The sequence below is a fragment of the Corylus avellana genome, chromosome 7, assembly GCF_965113065.1.
Source record: "Corylus avellana chromosome 7, dhCorAvel1.hap1.2, whole genome shotgun sequence".
In the NCBI taxonomy this organism is placed as follows: Eukaryota; Viridiplantae; Streptophyta; class Magnoliopsida; order Fagales; family Betulaceae; genus Corylus; species Corylus avellana.
This window is the reverse complement of record NC_142496.1, coordinates 14,325,898-14,346,308: the sequence shown is the minus strand read 5'-3', so window position 1 is coordinate 14,346,308 and position 20,411 is coordinate 14,325,898. Positions and strand designations below refer to the sequence as shown.

General features: G+C 35.5%; 1 non-coding gene and 1 pseudogene across 1 annotated transcript; one reads left to right on the top strand and one right to left on the bottom strand.

Moving 5' to 3' along the window:
* The first annotated feature begins 5,761 nt into the window (after positions 1-5,761).
* Positions 5,762-10,800, top strand: LOC132185212 (tropinone reductase homolog At5g06060-like; annotated as a pseudogene).
* Positions 10,801-17,835: 7,035 nt separating this feature from the next.
* Positions 17,836-17,942, bottom strand: LOC132185999 (small nucleolar RNA R71). The gene has a single exon (XR_009440682.2). It is a non-coding gene; the product is annotated as a small nucleolar RNA R71 (small nucleolar RNA).
* Between the last annotated feature and the right edge of the window lie 2,469 nt (positions 17,943-20,411).

Here is a 20,411-nt window from a genome sequence, read left to right as displayed (position 1 = left end):
GACTGCAACAACGTGGCGGCCCTCTCTTCCAAAGTGAAAGGCAAAGCTATTGACGTAATACGGGCCGACATTGCTGCTGCCCTTCAATGCAATCATGAGCACCCTCCAGAAGCCGCACAACTTGCTGAGCAACCGGCCAGATTCTACGTGACGGAAATCATTGAGGACATGTGCGATGGGCAATATGGTGATTCCCATCATAATGCCGGCAGCCGATCGAAGCTACCTCAACGGCTTTGGTTTGTGGACTCCATATTACACCGTAATACTTTTCCGTTGGGGCACAAATCTCAGAGGCGGGATCAATTTCTTCAAACACTCTACGCCTTCCATAAAGATGCTTGGTACTCCATTCCCGACATAATTTGGAACCAAATTCAGAAATTTTGGAATGGGGTGCACGTTGGAGGAGCGGAGTCCACACATTCATGGGGGTTGCCTTTCCCATACTTAATCTCGTACATCCTCCGGAAGAAAGGCATCAAGGGTACCGCAGCTGATGAGCCACTCACTACTACTCCCATATTTGGCATTCGCCAATGGAACAAGAGCTTGTCCCACATGCCCCGGGGACCAGCACCTGGTGCGGAAGAGAGTGAGGCCGAGCCGATGGCCGAAGATGAACCTGAAGTTGAGCCAGAGGCATCTGAGGAGGAGGAACAAAACCGCTCACTTATTGAAGAAATAGCGGGCCTTCGGAGAGAGTTGGCTGGCCAAAGAAAGGAGGCATCCAAAACTTTCAAATTGATGGACAAACGCCTAGACACCTTAGAAGAATTGATGCAGTCCATTCTCACCCGGTTGCCACCGCCATCTGCAGGAGCATCATCTTCTGGACAGCAGTGAGCAGGGACCACCGTCTGGCTGAAGACGTTAAACTTAGCGCTCATGGGAGGCACCCCCTAGTTTACCCTTTTTATTTTGTTTAGTATGTTTTAAGTTAATCTTCTTATTTGTCTTTAGTTTTGTTTCTTTTTATTTGTCTTTAGTTTTTAAACTTAGCGCTCATGGGAGGCACCCCCTAGTTTACCCTTTTTATTTTGTTTAGTATGTTTTAAGTTAATCTTTTTATTTGTCTTTAGTTTTGTTTCAATATATTCATCATATCATATATATACACTATTAGATATGTAAAATTTAATATGAATTATGAAATGGGAATTAAGAATTAAGAATTAAGAATTAAGAATTAAGTTTTCATTCGGGGAATTAAATCCCATTTGGTTAGGAATCATTTGGGGAATCCACTTAAAACTGAAGTCTTCAAATTAGTCCGAATGAAAACTTTATCCTCCAAATGAAACTCCTAACCAAATGGCAAATATATACAAATTAAAATCTTTCTTTAGGAGGATGGAATTGAAATAGAAGAATTTTTCATTTTTTTTTTAAAAAAACATATATATATATTGAAACAACTGTACATATGAAATATTAAGTGAAAGGGAGAGCTTTACTTTTACGGTTAAAATTTTATTTTGTTATATTTAACGGTGCATATTGTGTCACTTTATTTGAAAATTTTAAACAATGCAGTGATAGATACAAAATTTTAGTGGATGCTATTGGGCATTAACATTTTTTTTTTCTTTTTTTTAATTTTTTTTTTTAATTTTCCTGCCTACTCTTTAGGGTCGACAAAGTCGACCCTAATGATCACTCTACAGCGTCCACTTTGAGTGGACGCTATTGGTAAATAAAATTATTTTTTTAATTCCTCTACATACTCTTTAGGGTCGACTTAATACTTTGTCATTAGGGTCGACTTTGAAAGTCGACCCTAATGAGCACTCTTCAGCATCCACTTTGAGTGCACGCTATTGGTAAATAAAATTATTTTTTTAATTCCTCTACATACTCTTTAGGGTCGACAAAGTCGACCCTAATACTTTGTCATTAGGGTCGACTTTGAAAGTCGACCCTAATGATCACTCTTCAGCGTCCACTTTCAAAGTCGACCCTAATGATCACTCTTCAGCGTCCACTTTGAGTGGACGCTATTGGTGAATAAAATTATTATTATTATTATTATTTTTTAATTCTTGCACTTACTCTTTAGGGTCGACAAAGTCGACCCTAATACTTTATCATTAGGGTCGACTTTGAAAGTCGACCCTAATGATCACTCTTCAGCGTCCACTTTAAGTGGACGCTATTGGTGAATAAAATTATTTTTTTAAATTTTTTTAAATTTTTGCACATAGTCTTTAGCGTCGACAAAGTCGACCCTAATACTTTGTCATTAGGGTCGACTTTGAAAGTCGACCCTAATGAGCACTCTTCAGCGTCCACTTTGAGTGGACGCTATTGGTAAATAAAATTATTTTTTTAATTCCTCTACATACTCTTTAGGGTCGACTTTCTCGACCCTAATACTTTGTCGTTAGGGTCGACTTTGAAAGTCGACCCTAATGATCACTCTTCAGCGTCCACTTTAAGTGGACGCTATTGGTGAATAAAATTATTTTTTTTATTTTTTTTAATTCTTGCACATACTCTTTAGGGTCGACAAAGTCGACCCTAATACTTTGTCATTAGGGTCGACTTTCAATGATCACTCTTCAGCGTCTACTATTAGTGGACGCTATTGGTGAATAAAATTATTTTTATTTTTATTTTTTAATTCCTCCACATACTCTTTAGGGTCGACAAAGTCGACCCTAATACTTTGTCATTAGGGTCGACTTTGAAAGTCGACCCTAATGATCACTCTTCAGCGTCCACTTTTAGTGGACGCTATTGGTGAATAAAATTATTTTTATTTTTATTTTTTAATTCCTCCACATACTCTTTAGGGTCGACTTAATGCTTTAGCATTAGGGTCGACTTTAGAGTCGACCCTAATGGTCATTCTTCAGCGTCCACTTTGAGTGGACGCTATTAGGGAAGAAATTTTTTTTTTTTTAGAAAAAAAAAATTCTGCCACACACTCTTTTAGGGTCGACAAAGTCGACCCTAATAAGTAACCATTAGCGTCGACTTCTAAAGTCGACGCTAATGATCTTTTTCCCGCCTTTTGAATATTTCCCGCGAGAATATTAGGGTCGAGTTATTAGCGTCCACTGTAGAGTGGACGCTATTATTCATCTTTTGGGTCGACTATTAGCGTCCACTTGGATGTGGACGCTAATACATAACTATTAGGGGCGACTTTCAAAAGTCGCCCCTAATAAGTCGCCCCTGATGAGTCAGTTTCTTGTAGTGATGTGAGTCATACTGATTCAATAGTAGATTTAAAAAAGAGTTGGACAAGAAATGAATATGAGTTGGAGGAATAATAAGTCTGTTTGAATATATATATATATATATATATATATATATATATATATATTTTGGTAGTCTCTAGAATATATAGGCTGGGGCCAGCCAGTCAGTAGAATGGGGGCAAATCTAAGAATTTGGCCCATTTATACTAAATTACAATTAAGGAAACTTTTCGAAAGACGAGTGGGGAGGCAAAAGTTCAATCCGGTTTCCTTTGATTCCCATGTGTATTTCCAGCCTTACAACTTTCTTTGGTTTCCAACTCTAGCTGATTTTTCCATCTGCAGGTTATATTTGGCGTCAAGTTTTTCTATAATTGATCTTTTTATGCTACATATTTTAATTAATTAAGCTGACTGTCGTCCAATTATGTTGATACGTCCTCTCGCTTGATAGTCAAATTAAAAGTTTTTGTTTGACGGCATTACAGTTCAACAATGGCGACTATCTAGATGCATGGACGAAATTAATCAACCTAGCTACAAGACGCAAACAAGTAATTGTTCTTTCGTTTTCAAGCTAGTTTTCTTTTACTATAGATAATATATATGTCAAAAAAGGGTGCTTGAAACTTGGAAAGGAAATGTCTTACTTTTCTTTCTCATCAATATTGGAAGTGTCAAACGACCCACAACTTGTTACAATTCCAGCCACATGTGATAGAAAAATCTGGTACGGTGGCCTGGACCTTTGCACCTTTATACCAAAGATCAACCAACGTATAATTATTTATTTGTTGTGTCAAAATGAGAGATACACGTTTAATTGTATAAAACATGAATTTTCAGACCATATAAAAAATGGCCCCGCCAATTAACTATATATAAATATCTCCACCGAGCGCTATGATCATCATATAATTAACCAGCTGCATGAGAAGCTATATACAAAATTTAGTGATAATCATTGTTGTGCATGCAATATGGTTGACCAATAGTACTAACTACTGAAAAATATAAAAAATATTTTTTATTCCAAAACAAATGGAGCATTAATCATACTTTGATTTCTGAAAAAAAATGACACACACAGATATATATATATATATATATATATATATATATATATATATATATATATATATATATATGAGTGTGTGTGTGTGAAATTTGTTTTAGTTTGGAATTGCAAAATATATAAACGTCTTTTAGGATATTGACTAAAAATTAGTCATGCATGTATTACTTCTACCATCATTATGATTATTGTTTGTAATAATGCATATTCAATAAAAATATAACTAATAAGAGTGGTTTTAATAGGAGGAATGCTAGGAACCATCTTTTTATTCTTCTAAAGCTGATGCGGCTTTTAAAATCACTATTAAATTTTAGATGAATCATATTTGAATTTTGATTCAATGATGATTTTAAAAGCCACATCAACTTTAAGAGGATAAAAAGAGAATAAAAAGATGGTCTTTACGCTACAAAAAAAAAACAAGGTTTACTAACGCTTGAAATAGAGGCGCTTTAATAAAACACCCCCTTATAGGGACGTTTTATTGTGTAAACGACACAAAATAAAATTAGCAACGCCTGCGCAAAAAAACGTACCCTTAATTCGAGACATTCCAATAGGGCATGCCTCAATTTAGTTAATTAAGTGCGCCTGGTTGGCAAGCGCCCTTAATTCAGGACGCCTGCTATCTTGGCGCCCTTAGTTAGGGGCACTTGCCAGCCAGGCGCCTTTAATTAGGAGCACCTGCCAGCCAGCCCCCCTTAATTAGGGGTGCCTGCCAACTAGGCACCCTTAATTAAGTGCGTCTAGCTAGCCAACACCCCTAATTAAGGGCGCTTGCCAGCAAGCGCCCTTAATTCGGGACGCCTGCTATCCAGGCACCCTTAATTAGGGGTGCTTGCCAGTCAGGCGCACTTAATTGAGTGCGCTTGGCTAGCAAGCGCCCCTAATTAAGGGCGCCTGGATGGCAAGCACCCTTAATTTGGGACGCTTGCTATCTAGGCGCCTTAAGCGCCTCTAATTAAGGGTGACTAGCTTGCAAGCGCCCTTAATTAGGGGGGAGCTTGCCAGCCAGGCACCCTTAATTAAAGGCGCCTAGCTGGCAGGCGCCCCTAATTAAGGGTGCTTGCCATCTAAGTGCCCTTAATTAATTAGGGGCGCCTGCCAGCTCGACACCTTTAAATAAGGGCGCCTAGATAGCAGGTATACCGAAATTATTTTTAGTTATATAAGGGAACTAGTTGCTCAAACATTAAGTTATATAAAAATAACTTAAACACAATAAAGGATAAAAGATAAAGGAAGAAAAACATAAAATTTGAAATTCCAATGTTGGCTTATCTTTTATCCTTTAATGTTGGCTTATATAACTTAAACACAATAAAAATTATTTTATGTTGATCTTCCTTTATCTTTTATCCTTTATAGGGGAACTAGCTGCTCAAACACAATTCATTACCGTTTACTTAAGAACATATATATGATTGCATAATATACATTTGCATCTATTTATATATAGCTGAGAATGGATTAACAAATGAAGATGAGCATGCAGCTGATGCAAAAGGCGACCATCATGGATCATCACAAAGTATGTGTAGATTTTTATATCTTAGTCACTTGTAATATAATCTAGTTATATATAGGTTTGCATTTTCAAAATAGTTAGATATAGGTTTGTAATTTAATTTTTTTTTTTTTTTGGTTTTATTATTTGCAGGTAATCATTAAGTGATGTACGTATACTTGACCTGTTAGGTTGGGTACATATTTGACACCAAATGCTAAGCGAAACCGTTGATATATTTTATTTCATATGCAATATACAATTTTTGTAAACTCTTTTAAGAGGTGGTACACTTTGTATTTATGATATCGTTTTTGATATTTTATTTCATATATATGATACAATTTTTGTTAACTCTTTAAGATGTAGTACACTTTGTGTTTATGATATCATCATTTTGGATTTAGATGTCTTATGAGATATGAGATTGTATATATGGATTATATATGTATTGTGAGATATATATAAGATTGTATGAGATTGATGAATGGAGAAAATATTTATGGATTAATCCAATATTTATGGAGAAAATACGCAATACAATATTGTATTGCGTATTGTATATCAGGAGAAAATATATATATATATATATATATATATATATATATATATATATATATATATATATATATATATATATATTTGGATTGTATGGAAAAAACATTTTCTCCATATATTAATTATTGGAGGTGCTTTGCAGTGTGGAAGTGCTCCCATATTGAAATAGGGGCGCTTTACACGCAAGTGCCCCCTTTTATGAAAGGGGGCGCTTGCCCACCTGAATGCGCCCTTTTTAGAATGAGGGCGCTTCCAAGGAAAGCACCCCCTTTTAAAAAATGAGCGCTTGCCTAGGAAGAGCCATCATTTCAAAAAAGGGGCGCTTGCCTAGGAAGCGCCCTCATTCTAAAAAGGGGGCGCTTGCCTAGGAAGTGCCTCATTTTTTTTAAAATGGGGCGTTTTTCACCACTAAGCGCCCGTTTTTAAAAAAAGGGGTGCTTTGTTCCAAACGTCCCCTTTTCGAGGCGCGTTTTAGTAACAAAACGTCTCAAACTTAAATTATAGTTGCCATAAAAACCGACGTATCCCAAGTGCCCCTAATCAAGCATTGCAAAATCAATAGAGACGTTTTTTTGGCAAAAAATGCTCCAAATAACCATGTCACTAAACCTTGTTTTTTTTGTGGTGTTAGCATTACTCATTTTAATAGAGCTAGACGTTCATATCTAAAATGAATTGACCAATGACTGGTTTTAGATAAATAACGTGGGGACCAACCTTGCTAAACCAACCCCAGAGGTGACGGCTCAAGAATTCGCATTCATCATGGCTACTAATGTTGAATCCACTTACCATCTGAGCCAACTCGCTCATGCTCTTTTGAAAGAATCGGGAGGAGGAAGTATTGTTCTCCTTTCTTCCATTAATGGAATGTTGGCAATAAGTGGCGCATCCATATTTATGGAGCAAGTAAAGGTACGTAATATATATTTTCATAATTAACAGGTTATGGATATTGTAAAAATTTACGTATATAGTGGCTTGAATAATTCATAATTGAATTGCATGTACGTTTTATATATAATATATGCAGGAGCAGTAAACCAACTTACTAGAAGCTTGGCATGTGAGTGGGCACGAGACAATATCATAACCAACTGTGTGGCACCTGAGGTGATAACAACTCCTTTAACGGAGGGTGTAAGTGCATTAATTTGTCTTAATTGTTGGCATAATCATCATTGAATATGTTTGCCCCATTTCTTTCTTTTTTTGAAATCTATTTTTTGCACTCTATTTTTTGCTTACTTCCTATTACTATTAATATTACAGTTAGTCAAAAGCAAAGCCTTGGAAACTATAAATTCACGGACACCTATTGGACGACCTAGGGAGTCAGAAGAAATATCATCTTTGGTAGCGTATCTCTTACTACCTGCAGCCTCTTACATTACTGGACAGATAATCTATGTTGATGGAGGGATGACTGTGTACGGATTCAATCCCCTAGAACAATGACAAATATTGATCAAATATAATAAAGTCAAGCTCCTTAGTTGAAGCAGTTTTGAATAAATGCATTTTATTTTATAGAGTAATGCTAGAAATTACATAATTTCACAACTATTTCTCAATGCTATAAGGTAATAGTTACAACTAATCATTGGATGATCAATTCTTGTTAAAAAATAATAATAATTTTCATTTCTCACGTCGTTTTAATTATATGAAAATCCTATAAAAATTTATTAAATGGAATTTGTTGTGCAAATTTATTTAACTCGCAAATGCACGAATTGATTGTAGTTTAATGGATTGCAAGTGCGAGGTCGAACCCACAGAGAATTGTATTTTTTAAATGGCAATTTAAATCTAAACTAATTAAATCCTAACCTAGTTCTAAAAGGGTTTTGAATTTTGGTTTTAAAAATTAAAAAATAAACATAAACTAATTAAAATAAACGATAAAATACTAAGGTTTGGGAATCTACACTCACCGAATCATAACAACATACTTCCATGTTTATCAATATTAATCTGAAGTTCTCACAATTAAAATCTTAGATATGTTTCACTATGCTTCAACAGTTAATCAAAACCATCTCATGTATCCATTCATTGCACAAATCACAAAATGAATCCAATATCAATTAAATCATCAGATGTATCCGTAAATCACAAAAGATATACAATCTTAATTGAAACACCAAATGTATCCGTAGAATAAATCACAAGGGATATCCAATTATTTAGGCAAATAAAATCAAGCGATCAATTATGTGAAATTATCTTAAATCATCAAGTGAATCCTTGAATCACAAAAGATATCCAAGAATCACTCCACACATTGAAAAGAAGTAAAACAATTGAAATATTAAATCCAATAAAATCAGATAAATAAATACTTACATGAAAGTATTGATGTTCTTCATCGGTGAGGCTTCATCCCTAACCTTAGTTGGGAATTTAGCTTCATATAAAAATAAAATCTAAACCTAAACCTAAACAAAAACTAAACAAAAGAATTTTGCTCTCTGGGATTGTGTATCTTTTATTGAATGCAAAGAAGTCTATTTATAGGCTTAGAAAAGTTCTAAAAACCTTATTAAATATAGATAATTCGGAGGTCTGTCTCCCAGTCAAAATAGAAGTCTGAAATCGGAATAGGATTCGTCTAGATTTGTGACATTTTATTGCAGGGCAATTTTGGCATAGTAACCATCCGAATTAGGAAAATTCTATTTCACAATGAATTGTAGTATTTTGAGTTATCTTTCTACTTCCACTTGAATCACTTCAATGCGATATTTGACCGGAAAGTTATAGTGAAAATACTGAGACGTGTACAGAATCTAAATTTGAATCCGATCCGAAATCTTATCCAATCTATCTTTAATCCAATCTGATCTTTAATCCGATTTAACCTTTTTCTAGGATTCGGTTGATTTTAACCACATCATCTAGGTCTTCTCAAAGTATGCTTTCTTCCAAACTTTGCATTTTTTCCTTTAAAGTTGTAGTTTTTCTTTAATGAGCTACAAAACACTAAAAACACAAAACTAACATAAAATATTAAATAACGACACAACTAAAGGATTAACTAATGTAAATAAAGGGGTTCAAATATGCAACATTTGACACTTATCAGAATTACTCATAATTTATAAATTATACGAGAGTTTCAATATCCCTTAAATAAAAGTTGGAAAAGCTTTAAAATCATCAACCTAAAGTTTCGTGGGGGCAGGTATCAATTGATGTTGGGTTTTTTCCAGCAGTGTGCTAATAAAAGTCTTGGGAAGCTGCAAAGTTTGGTAAAAAATGGGAAACTTTGAATATAGAGAGTGTGTACCTATTATGAAAGTCAATACTCAATAGTAGTACTTTTTTTTTTTTTTAATCAAAGCAGGAGAGGGGGAAAAGGGGAACTACAAAAGGTGGGTCGATCTTTCCTACAATTGATCCTAGTTAAAGAGAAAATATATATATATATATATATATATAGCAATGCTTCCAAAAATATGGTTGGAAGCAGCCCATTTAGCAAGCTGATGTGCTCTAAAATTAGCACTACGGGAGATCTTCACTGCTATCTAAGTCAAAAAATCATGAAGCTGCGAGTGGATATCTCCAATGATTGGAGTAAAAGACTAATCAGTAAAAAGAGAAACCTTTGATGGCTAGTGTTAGTTCTTGTGTTGGCTTAATTCAGTTCCAAAATGCATAGGCTACTGTTCATGAGCTCAAACACTGATATAGAATGCTCAGAATCCAATCTCCACCGTTCATAATGTAGATTCATGTGTTATGAATGTCCCTGCAAAATTTCAACTCAATCGGACCACAAACGCCCATCGATCGGAGCTGTTGATCAAGGCTAGACAGCATTTCCAGAATGCTGTTTCACCTATTGCATGCCCTATCCGGACAGGCCTTCCTCGGGTCTGGACCGCATTTTCATAAACTCTGTTTCGGTTCTGCAAAGCCCTTTCCGGACAGCCCATTAACCTATCCGGACACCCCGTAAGTTTTAGACCTGAAAACGTGATTTTAAGTGGGTTAGGTCTAGGGTTTTGTCGGGGGTATATATACATCTTTTTAGAAAGAGAGAAAGATGAATTTTCACCCCAGAGAGTTCGTCGGAGGCTGTGCTAAGAGAGATCATATGTGGTGAGCGTTAAATTGAATCTCTTAAATTTTTAGTTATTCCTTTGATAAATCTATAGTTGAGAAGTCTATCAGAAGGGTCTGGTAAATGAGAATCATGTTGAAGAAGATTGTGAGCAAGGAGAAGAGTTGTAAGTTTGTCGATCTTACAGAGCCAAGGTCTTGCAAAGGGTTGTAAGTATTCCTAGTGTCAGTAATCTCTGGATAATCTTTTGACAGTGATTTCCTGGGTTTGGTTGCCCAGGAGAGGTTTTACTTTTAGATCGATTTCTAAAAGGTTTCCTCTTCGTAACCAAAATATATGTGTCTACCTCTTTATTGCTTTATATATTTTGGGTGATTGAATTGTTTATTTCTTCATAGTATTAATTCTGCATAAATTGTGATAAATAAGTTTTTGGAGTCGGCATAGCGTTTTTCAATTGGTATCGGAGCAGGTTCACTATTTATGGATTAAATTCCTAACTGAGATCTGTTAACTCCTGTTTGCTATGAATACTTCTCAAGGGGAATATGATCTTATAAACTTCTTCAACAATTTGTTGGAAAAATTCACTCTTTTGAGACATCAATACACAAATTGTTTGGAGGATTTTCAAGATCTTAAACATGTGAAAGAATCTATTGTTACTAAATTGTCTGAATCACATGCTTTAATTGATTCCTTAAAATCTGAAAATCTTGTTTTAGGTTCTAAAGTTGATTTGTTAGAAAATAAATTAAAAGAGTCAGAAATTCAATTGGAAAAATTCTCTAGCAATTCCCTTAAGAATATGTTGCATACTCAGAATTCTGATTGTGATAAATCTGAGTTAAGTTTTGATTGTCATGTTTCTTTGTCTTCTAACAATGATTCTACTTCCGAGATAATATTTGTTAAAATAGAAAAAGTATAAGACTCTTTGGTTAAAAGAAAAATAGCAGCTGCTTCGACCTCACAAGATAAGAAAGTTAAGAAAATTCATATTGAGCCTTGTATATCTTACCCCAAGTATAGAGTCGTCCGTCCTTCTTGGAATCTACCTCCTAAAAGGTTTATCCCTACCTACCATCATTGTGGAAAAGTTGGTCACATTCGACCCAGCTGTTTTAAATTGAAACCTCATGTGCATAAAAATAAAAATTCTTTTTCTAGGAAAGAACCTTTGGGGTTATGCACAATGATGATGGGAGGTTTGTCTAGATTAAACAAAATTGAAAATGTTCATGTCTCTACACCTTCTTTCAAGAAGGTTTGGGTTAGGAAGGATTATACCATTCACCAATTGAGGGGGAGTGGTAATGATCTCACCTAAATTTAGGTGAGTAAAGAACATGTCTAGGAATGATTGTTCTGTTTATTTTTTTTAAATCCTAGAGCATGTTGTTTTTCTTTGCATTGCATTTTTGTTTGTTTTGCATTTGTTTTTCGTTTGTGTGCATTTCTTTTGTGAAAATTTTCAAAAAGACAAAAATATGTTACTTTGATTGTTTTCTTTTCTTTATTTTGTCTAATGCATCTAGATAGTCTATTAATTTTTCATGTTGCTTTTATGGATTTAATTCCTTGCGTCTTGGAATGTTCTTAATATGCATAAGATGAAAATTTGTATCAATGGACTTATTTTGTGGTTACCTAAAGCCTGAGCTTATGTGGTACATTTTGCCTATGCTTTATCTCTTGTGCACATTTAAGGTTAAATTGAGGTTTTGTTTCACTTTATTTGTGAGGTCTGTTAGGTAACCATATGAGATTTTTGACTAGTCATATTTTTCAAATTGACCATATGCTAGTTGAACCTAGGGCTTAAAAATTCATGCTTTCTCTTTTGTGATAAGCATCAAAAGTTTAAGGACACTTTCTCAAAGAGAAAAATAAACAAAATAGTGAAACAAATAAAATCAAATGATCATATTCCAAAATGAATTTATTTCACTGTGTCAAACTTGTGCAAAATATTTTACAAAGATAAATGTATAGGATGAGAGTGCCTAGGCCCTAGTATGATAAGGTTTGACTTTTGATTTGATATACTTGTCAAAACCTCATGGTGGTGAACTTTCTCCTCATTTTGTAAGTTGAAAATTTTTCTCTTTGGATGGCTTACACACATACACCACACAAGCATGAGTTGAATGAAACATTTTTCTTTGCTTGGGTTAAGCAATATGAGTTTCTTGCCATTTCTAGTCTCATATATATTTTGCATATTTGGAGCTTGTTTGGGATATTCATTGTGCAATACATGAGTCATTGATGTGTATATCATGTGTGTTCATTTGACTTTTGAGGGGGAGAAACATGTTTTACTTTTTCAGTTTCTTGTTGATGATTGAGTCATACATTGATGGGGAGTTTTGCTGATGTTTCTTTATGATCTTGCATTCTACGTCATTTTTTTTTTTATCATGAGTTTTATTTATGTATTCTTGTTCCACATATGCCTTGATGTATTTTGTGAAGTGTTTTAGGAAACATGAAGACCTTTTGTCATTCTGTGACAAAAAGGGGGAGTAAATATGGGAAGATGATGGGATTGGCTCGACATTTTGGTTTTGTCACCGAATTGCCAAATGGGGAGTTTCTTAGTTCTTGTGTTGGCTTAATTCAGTTCCAAAATGCAGATGCTACTGTTCATGGGCTCAAACACTGATATAGAACGCCCATCGATCGGAGCTATTGATCAAGGCTGGACAGTATTTCCAGAATATTGTTTCACCCATTGCATGCCCTGTCCGGACAGGCCTTCCCCGGGTCTGGACCGCATTTCCAAAAACTCTGTTTTTGCTCTCCAAAGTCCTTTTCGGACAGCTCGTTAATCTGTCCGGACACCCTGTAAGTTTTAGGCCCAAAAACGTGATTTTAAGTGGGTTAGGTCTAGGGTTTTGTCGGAGATATATATACATCTTTATATATATATATAGAGAGAGAGAGAGAGAAAAAGACGAATTTTCACCCCCAGATAGTTCGTCGGAGGCTGTGCTAAGAGAGATCATATGTGGTGAGCATTAAATTGAATCTCTTAGAGTTTTATCTATTCATTTGATATATCTACAGTTGAGAAGTCTATCGGAAGGGTTCGGTAAAGGAGGATCACGTTGAAGAAGATTGTGAGCAAGGAGAAGAGTTGTAGGCTTGTCGATCTTATAGAGCCAAGGTCTTGCAAAGGGTTGTAAGTGTTCCTAGTGTCTGTAATCTCTAGATAATCTTTTGATAGTGATTTCCTGGGTTTGGCTGCCCCAGAGAGGTTTTACTTTTAGATCAATTTCTAAAAGGTTTCCTCTTCATAACCAAAATATCTGTGTCTGCCTCTTTATTGCTTTATATATTTTGGGTCATTGAATTATTTATTGCTTCATAGTATTAATTCCGCATAGATTGTGATAAATAAGATTTTGGAGTCAGCATAGCATTTTTCAGCTAGGATCACAGTGAGGGAATCACCCTCAAGACAAAGAGGATGGTAGCCAAAGGAGGAAGCAAATTGAACTGCCAACAAAGCAGCCTGAGCTTCACCGGCATTAACTACAAGCAAGGGCAGTTTTTTGGACACAGTGGCAATGATATTTCCATCATCACTCAATAGTAGTACTTGTGAAGTCCTTTTACGATGCTAATATACTGTTTGGGAGAATGTTTTTTAAAAATCACGATTTTAAAACAATATATATATATATATTGTTTTCAAATTAAATGTAAATTTGTGCATTTTTAAAACTGCACAATTTTAAAAATCAAACTGTAATTTTACAAAAATGCTTAACTGTATTTTTAAAAAATCACGTTTTTAAATTGAACTTTTTAAAATCGCAAACCTAAACAAGCATCTTATGCAAGGTGATAATATTAAGAGCCTGTTTGAGATTACGTTTTAGAAATAGAGATTTTAAGTCAAAAAGAGCTTTTGGGCAAAAACTTTATTTTTAAGCTTTTGCCAATAGAGTTTTTTGGCCATTTTTAGGTTTTTTGGACCATTAAAAGAACTTTTAATTTTTTTCACCAAATGGGTACTTTTTTCTTCAAATTGACTTTTTGAGTGTTAAAAGCACTTTTAGGCCCTTCAAATACAATCTCAAACATGCCATAAGTCATTGCTTAAATTGTTTGTACATTGCAATATTAAGCAATATAGGATTCTTGGATATTGACTTGGAAGAAGCGATTTGTGACAACCCTTTGATAATTTGTTAATACTACTTATTTTAGACTACTCGATCTAGCACTAATTTGAGACTTATAATAACTTTTATTTGGAGATTTCACCGTTTTTGAGACTGTAACTTGAATGTTTATCTTTATCATTTGATGCTTTCTTAGTTGTTATGGTTTGGTTGATATGATGGATATTTCAATACATTGATGTAAAAGAAAAGTTTTCCGATATAAGCTCTCTTCATGATCCTTTTCTCTTATTCTTTAGAGAAATTTGACAATAAAACGTACTAAGAAATAATTTTCAGTTAATTATTTCTTGGGGCGTTACATCTCCCACCCTTCTTGACCACCTCTATTGCCTTCCTTGTCTTTGCATAAGCTTAACATGTTTCCTAATGTCCTCGTTCAAAACAACATCCTTGAAAGAAAGAAAATACAAAAGGTTTGAGATTTCCTGGTTCGGATCATGACAAATTACAATGATCAGCAAATTGTTTTATAGCTTAAGGAAAAATTTCAAAATATATGAATCTTTGAAGATTGTCATTATTAAAAGGGAAAAATATAATTTAGCCCCCCAAACTACTAGTCATTTTCATTATATCATCCTAATGTTCAAAAAGTGAAAAAGTAGCCCTCCAAACTACTAACCAATTACAATTTGACCACTCCATCATTATCGTCAAATAAAATGAAAAATTTAATACTACGTCATTTTGTCAAGGTTAAGTTACTAAAATGCCATTCTGGGAAAAGAAGCCCACAAAACAACTCCATATTGATTGAAATAGAAATTCGTTACCATTTGATTCTGAAATCACCCACTGGATCAGAATCATGGTGTCCAAATGTCTCAGCTTCCATCTCCATCCCCATCCTCACCCTTCACTCACCTCTGCCATTTTCCAAAAGCCATGCTCCTCTCACTTGCCCACCACTTCTTTCTTGTCAAATACCAAATTGACTCAACCAATATGCTCCATTTTCACCCCCACGGCGTCAATCCAATAAAAACCCAGTCCCGAGCTTGATGAATTCGAAGCCCATCCCTTTCTTACCAATGATGATCTCAAGCCAACTATACCCCTTGAAAGGAGTTTCTCCTGGCTAGTCTTTGGATTGGTCTTGTTGTGGGTGTTCCATCGTACTATCTCGCCGGCAACATTGTCGATCTTGGCATGGCTTGGTGGTATGGGATTGCCACAGTTGTTTCTGCCAATGTTATCCTGTTGGTCCCATTAATCCTGACCGGTCATCTGATAAGTGCTAAAATATTCATATTTTCAGCCCTTAACTTGCATGTTTTAATCCTTTGGTTTTAGTTAATTAGGCCATTTTAATTCATTTTTATGTTTTTCATACTTTTATAGGCTTTTGGAAGAAAATGAAGTAAATCTAGATGATTTGGGCTCAGAAAGAGAAGATGAAAAAAATTGGAGCTCCCTGATACTGCGATCAATCAATGGGTACCTACGATCGAGCGCAGTACTCAAGAGGATTAAACACAAATAAGGCCAGGAGTGATCGAGCGTAGGACAGAAGAAGGATCAATCGCAGACCTGCGATCGAGCGCACACGGGTTGCGATCGATCGCACCCATGTGCTAGGAGACACATCAAGTGGCAGCCAGAATGTCCCTCTTTCCATATTAGGGTTTTCCAACTCCCAATTGTAATAGGTCTCAAAACCCTACGAAATCCCTAGATTTACTACTTTGTTAAGGACTTCTAAAGTCTATAAATAGACCCTTAAGCCTTTAGAATAGATATACTTTGTAAGGAGAAGAAGAGGAGCTCTTGAAGTTCAAGTCTCGGGTTATTCTTTTCTTTTCTTTTCTTTTACGAAGATATTTAACATCAATTTTATGTGTAGCTAATTTAATTAGTAGGGCTAGATTGAAGCCCTAATTATGTTTAGTTGCCCTTGTGATGATCTTGTTATGCTATTTAACTTGATTAATGCCTACTTGGATGAATTCTTCAGATGTGTGTGCCTGATCAACATATGCATGTGGTATGGACTAGTTAGTTCAATAAATTTGGATGGCCGAGTCCTGGGTTTAACATAAGTAACAAAAGAATCTACACCGCGATTCTTGGGTTAATCAATATGGGGAACCGGGAGTATATGCCATGCCCTAGGCCTCATGTGTTTGTCGATTTCCATAGAACATATGCTTTCGTAAGGAACAACTTAGTATATACCATGCTAAATCCCTTAGAAAAGAAAAGAGTTAGAGTATACGCCATGCCTAACTCGTTGCTTAGGGAAATCTATAGCCTTAGGAGTATACGCAATGTTCTTAGGTTGACAAACATTAGATATGCATAACATGATCAAAGCATTGGCATATTGTTGTACTAGCTAAATATGATTAGTGGTGGATATCAAAGCCCTACCCTTTATTATCATCACTTAACTAATCAATCTTTGTTTTACTGAAGAAATTTATTTTTTAAACATAAATTCAGCAATCCTCATGGGAATGATCATGTACTTATACCATATACTACTATGTTGACCTTGTGCACTTGCAGGTAAAACGTATAATTATTTACCTATTAATTTAGCTAGATATTTTGCACATCAAGTTTTTTGGCGCCGTTGCCGGGGATTGTTTGATTTTGTTTGGAATTATTTTCCTTCATTTATTTTTCTTTTAAATTTTTCTGTTTTTATAGTCTTTTCTGCAATTTCTATTCCTCTAGAGGTGTGATCGAACGCACCTCACAGTGCGATCGATCGCACATCCAGAGAGCATCATAGTTACTACACTAATTAAAGATCTGATTTATTTCTTTTATTTTTATTTTTCTTTTTATTTTGTTATTTTAATTTTCTTTTTGTTTTAATCATGTTGAGATACAATACACCTCCGGTGTGAAGACCTATGGAAAGTTCATTCAGTTCCCAGATCCTCAACCAGCCATCATGCATTAATTTCCAGCCCATTGTGCAGAGTAGTTACGATTTATCTCCATTGCTCAATATGATTCCATACTATAAAGGCACACCTACAAAGAACCCATATTGGCATATTCGAGAAGTCTATGATCTCTGCAAGACTCAAAATGTTCAAAGATGGTACAATTCTTTAGAAGAAATCAGGTTAATCCTTTTCCCTTTTTCTTTAAAAGATAATGCTAAAAGATGGTACAATTCTGTGGCCACAGGTTCTATTCATACTTTGGATGAGATGGCCACAAAGTTCTTAAAGAAGTTTTTCCTAGCCCACAAGATAAGGCAATTGAGAAGGGAAATTTTGACCTTCCAACAAAAAGATGGAGACCCTTTCTTTGAGGCATGGGAACACTTTAAAGAACTACTTCTCAGATGCCTTCATCACAACATATCTCAAGGCGATCAGGTACTGACATTCTATGAGGGTTTAAATGATCTTAACAAAAGTCCTGTAGATTTAGCTTGTGGTAGCATGTTGATGGAGAAAAGCAGCGAGGAAGCCATAGAGCTCTTCGAGACATTGAGTGAGCACTCCCAACAATTCACATCTAATGGGAGACAAGGACTCAAAGGAAAAGGCATATATGAAGAGAGCACCAATGGAGGAATTCAGGCTCAAATGGCTGCCATGGAGAAAAAGTTGGACATGCTCATGAAAGCTATGACTAATCATAGCAGTGCTCTTGTGCAACAAGTTACACAAATCGAGGTATGTGCCAAATGTTCCCATATTGACCACTCCACTAAGACGTGTCCCATGTTTTCAATGGCAGATCAAGAGTCATCTCTCATCAATTGGTCCCAACATTATCATGAAGAGGAGCCATCTCCCATCTATTGGCCTTCACAACACCAAGAAAAGGAGCCATCTCCGCAATTCCATGGTCAATCACACTCCTTTCTTAGCCATAATGAAGCCAATATGCAACTATTGGAATACACTGCCAAGATAGAAGCTCATGAAGGAGAGCCACCTCCCGTTAATTGGCCTCAACAATACCACGAAGAAGAGTGTCAAAGTCAGTTTGTTGCCAATCCTAATGAACAATACATGAAGGATGAGTGCACTTACCATCATGAGCAAGCAATTACCACATTAAGGAGTGAAGAAGCGGTTGAAAATCAAGGGGAAGAGAGGAAGGAGGAGCAAACTGAGGTTCTAGAGGAACCACATCGGGAAAAGAAAGAGAACACTACGACTTTTTCAACATAAGCTCCTATTCTTGAATTACCAAGAGTCCAAGAGAGAAGTCATCTGGGGTTATGTGATGAGCAAATTGAGGACATCAAGATAGAGAAGCTTCTTGAGTTTTCTTCTTACTATATTCTAGTTCATGATTCCCCACTAGATGAGCAACTGTTTTAGAAAACTCAGAGTGGTCTTCTCTGATCTATAGACACTCGGAAGCACCGTGCAACAGAAAAGATTCATTCCCTTTGGTGAAAGATAAGAAAAGACTGGTGCTTCAAGTTTAAAAGTACTACAGTCTGGCTGAAGACGTTAAACTTAGCGCTCATGGGAGGCACCCCATAGCATATCCTTTTTATTTTGTTGTTTGTTTTATTTTGTTTTATTTATATATTGTTTTTGTTTTCCTTTGTGTTTTATTTTACTTTAAGTGTTTTAATGTTTCGAGTCCCTGGTCAATTTTGTTACATTCTGTTACTGCGATTGAGTGCACCCTAAGTGCGATCGAGCACAGTAACCAACCTTTGGCTATTGTACATTTTGTTAGTGCGATCGAGCGCACCTTGTGTGCACTCGAGCGCACATCACCCACACATGCACAGCCTTGCGCAAGTGCGATCGAGAGCACCATGCATGCGATCAAGCGCACTTGGGCAGCATCTCATAGTTATCTTTTTATTTTGTTTTGTTTAGTGTGTTTTAAGTTAATCTTTTTATTTATCTTTAGTTTTGTTTCCTTTTACTTGTTTTTGTGTTTTCTAATTTTGCAGGGACAAGTGTGTTTTGATTCAAGTTTGGGGGTGTGCTATGAGCCATGCTTTCCAAGACTATGTCGTCCATCTCCCGAGTACATTCTTTCCTTTACTTAGACACATTGGGGACAACGTGTCATTTAAGTTTGGGGGTAAGGGCACACATGTTCACACACACTTTGTCCCAATTTCATGTTATTTGTTTTGTGTGTTGTTTGTTTATTTGAAAAAATAAAAAAAAGTTTATGCATGTTCTTGTTGCTCAAAAATTTTAAGTTGATCTAAAAGGAATTGTGATTTGAATTCATCAGTAAGCTTAAAATTTTGAACACATGATCTGATGAGTGAATCTATTAGTTTGGTTATTTGTTAAGGATAGTTGAAAAATCGCATGTTGAGCACTAAAGCACATTAGCACATCATTTGTGAGGAATGACATGAGGTTTAATATGTGTGTTTTTGCATCTTGGATGAAATTGGATGACTTATTAAATGACACTATGGCATATATAGTGATGAAATAAATAAATAAATGATCATTGATGGCTTTTCACTGAGTAACTGGACCTCTTGCCTCAAAGCATTGAGTGTTCACGTCAAAAGGTGAAAAATTTGGATTTGATCAATGTCATGGTTAGTTGGTTTTGTAGCCTTTTTGACTCGAGTTAATAGGTCACCTAATGCCCTAAAACCATCTAGTTTAGGAGCCATTGACTTAACACTCGCTACAAGGGTCAAATAGAAAGCTTAAGGGAACCAACATTGCACAACCTGACCAAAAGAAAAAAAAAAAAAAAAATGCCAGTGTGTCATTCTAATAGGAATTTCAGTGAATTCTGAGATAAGGAGACATTGCATATTGGAAAGATTTGGAAGTCTCATAATTTTGTACTAGTTCACTATACACAAATTTCAAAC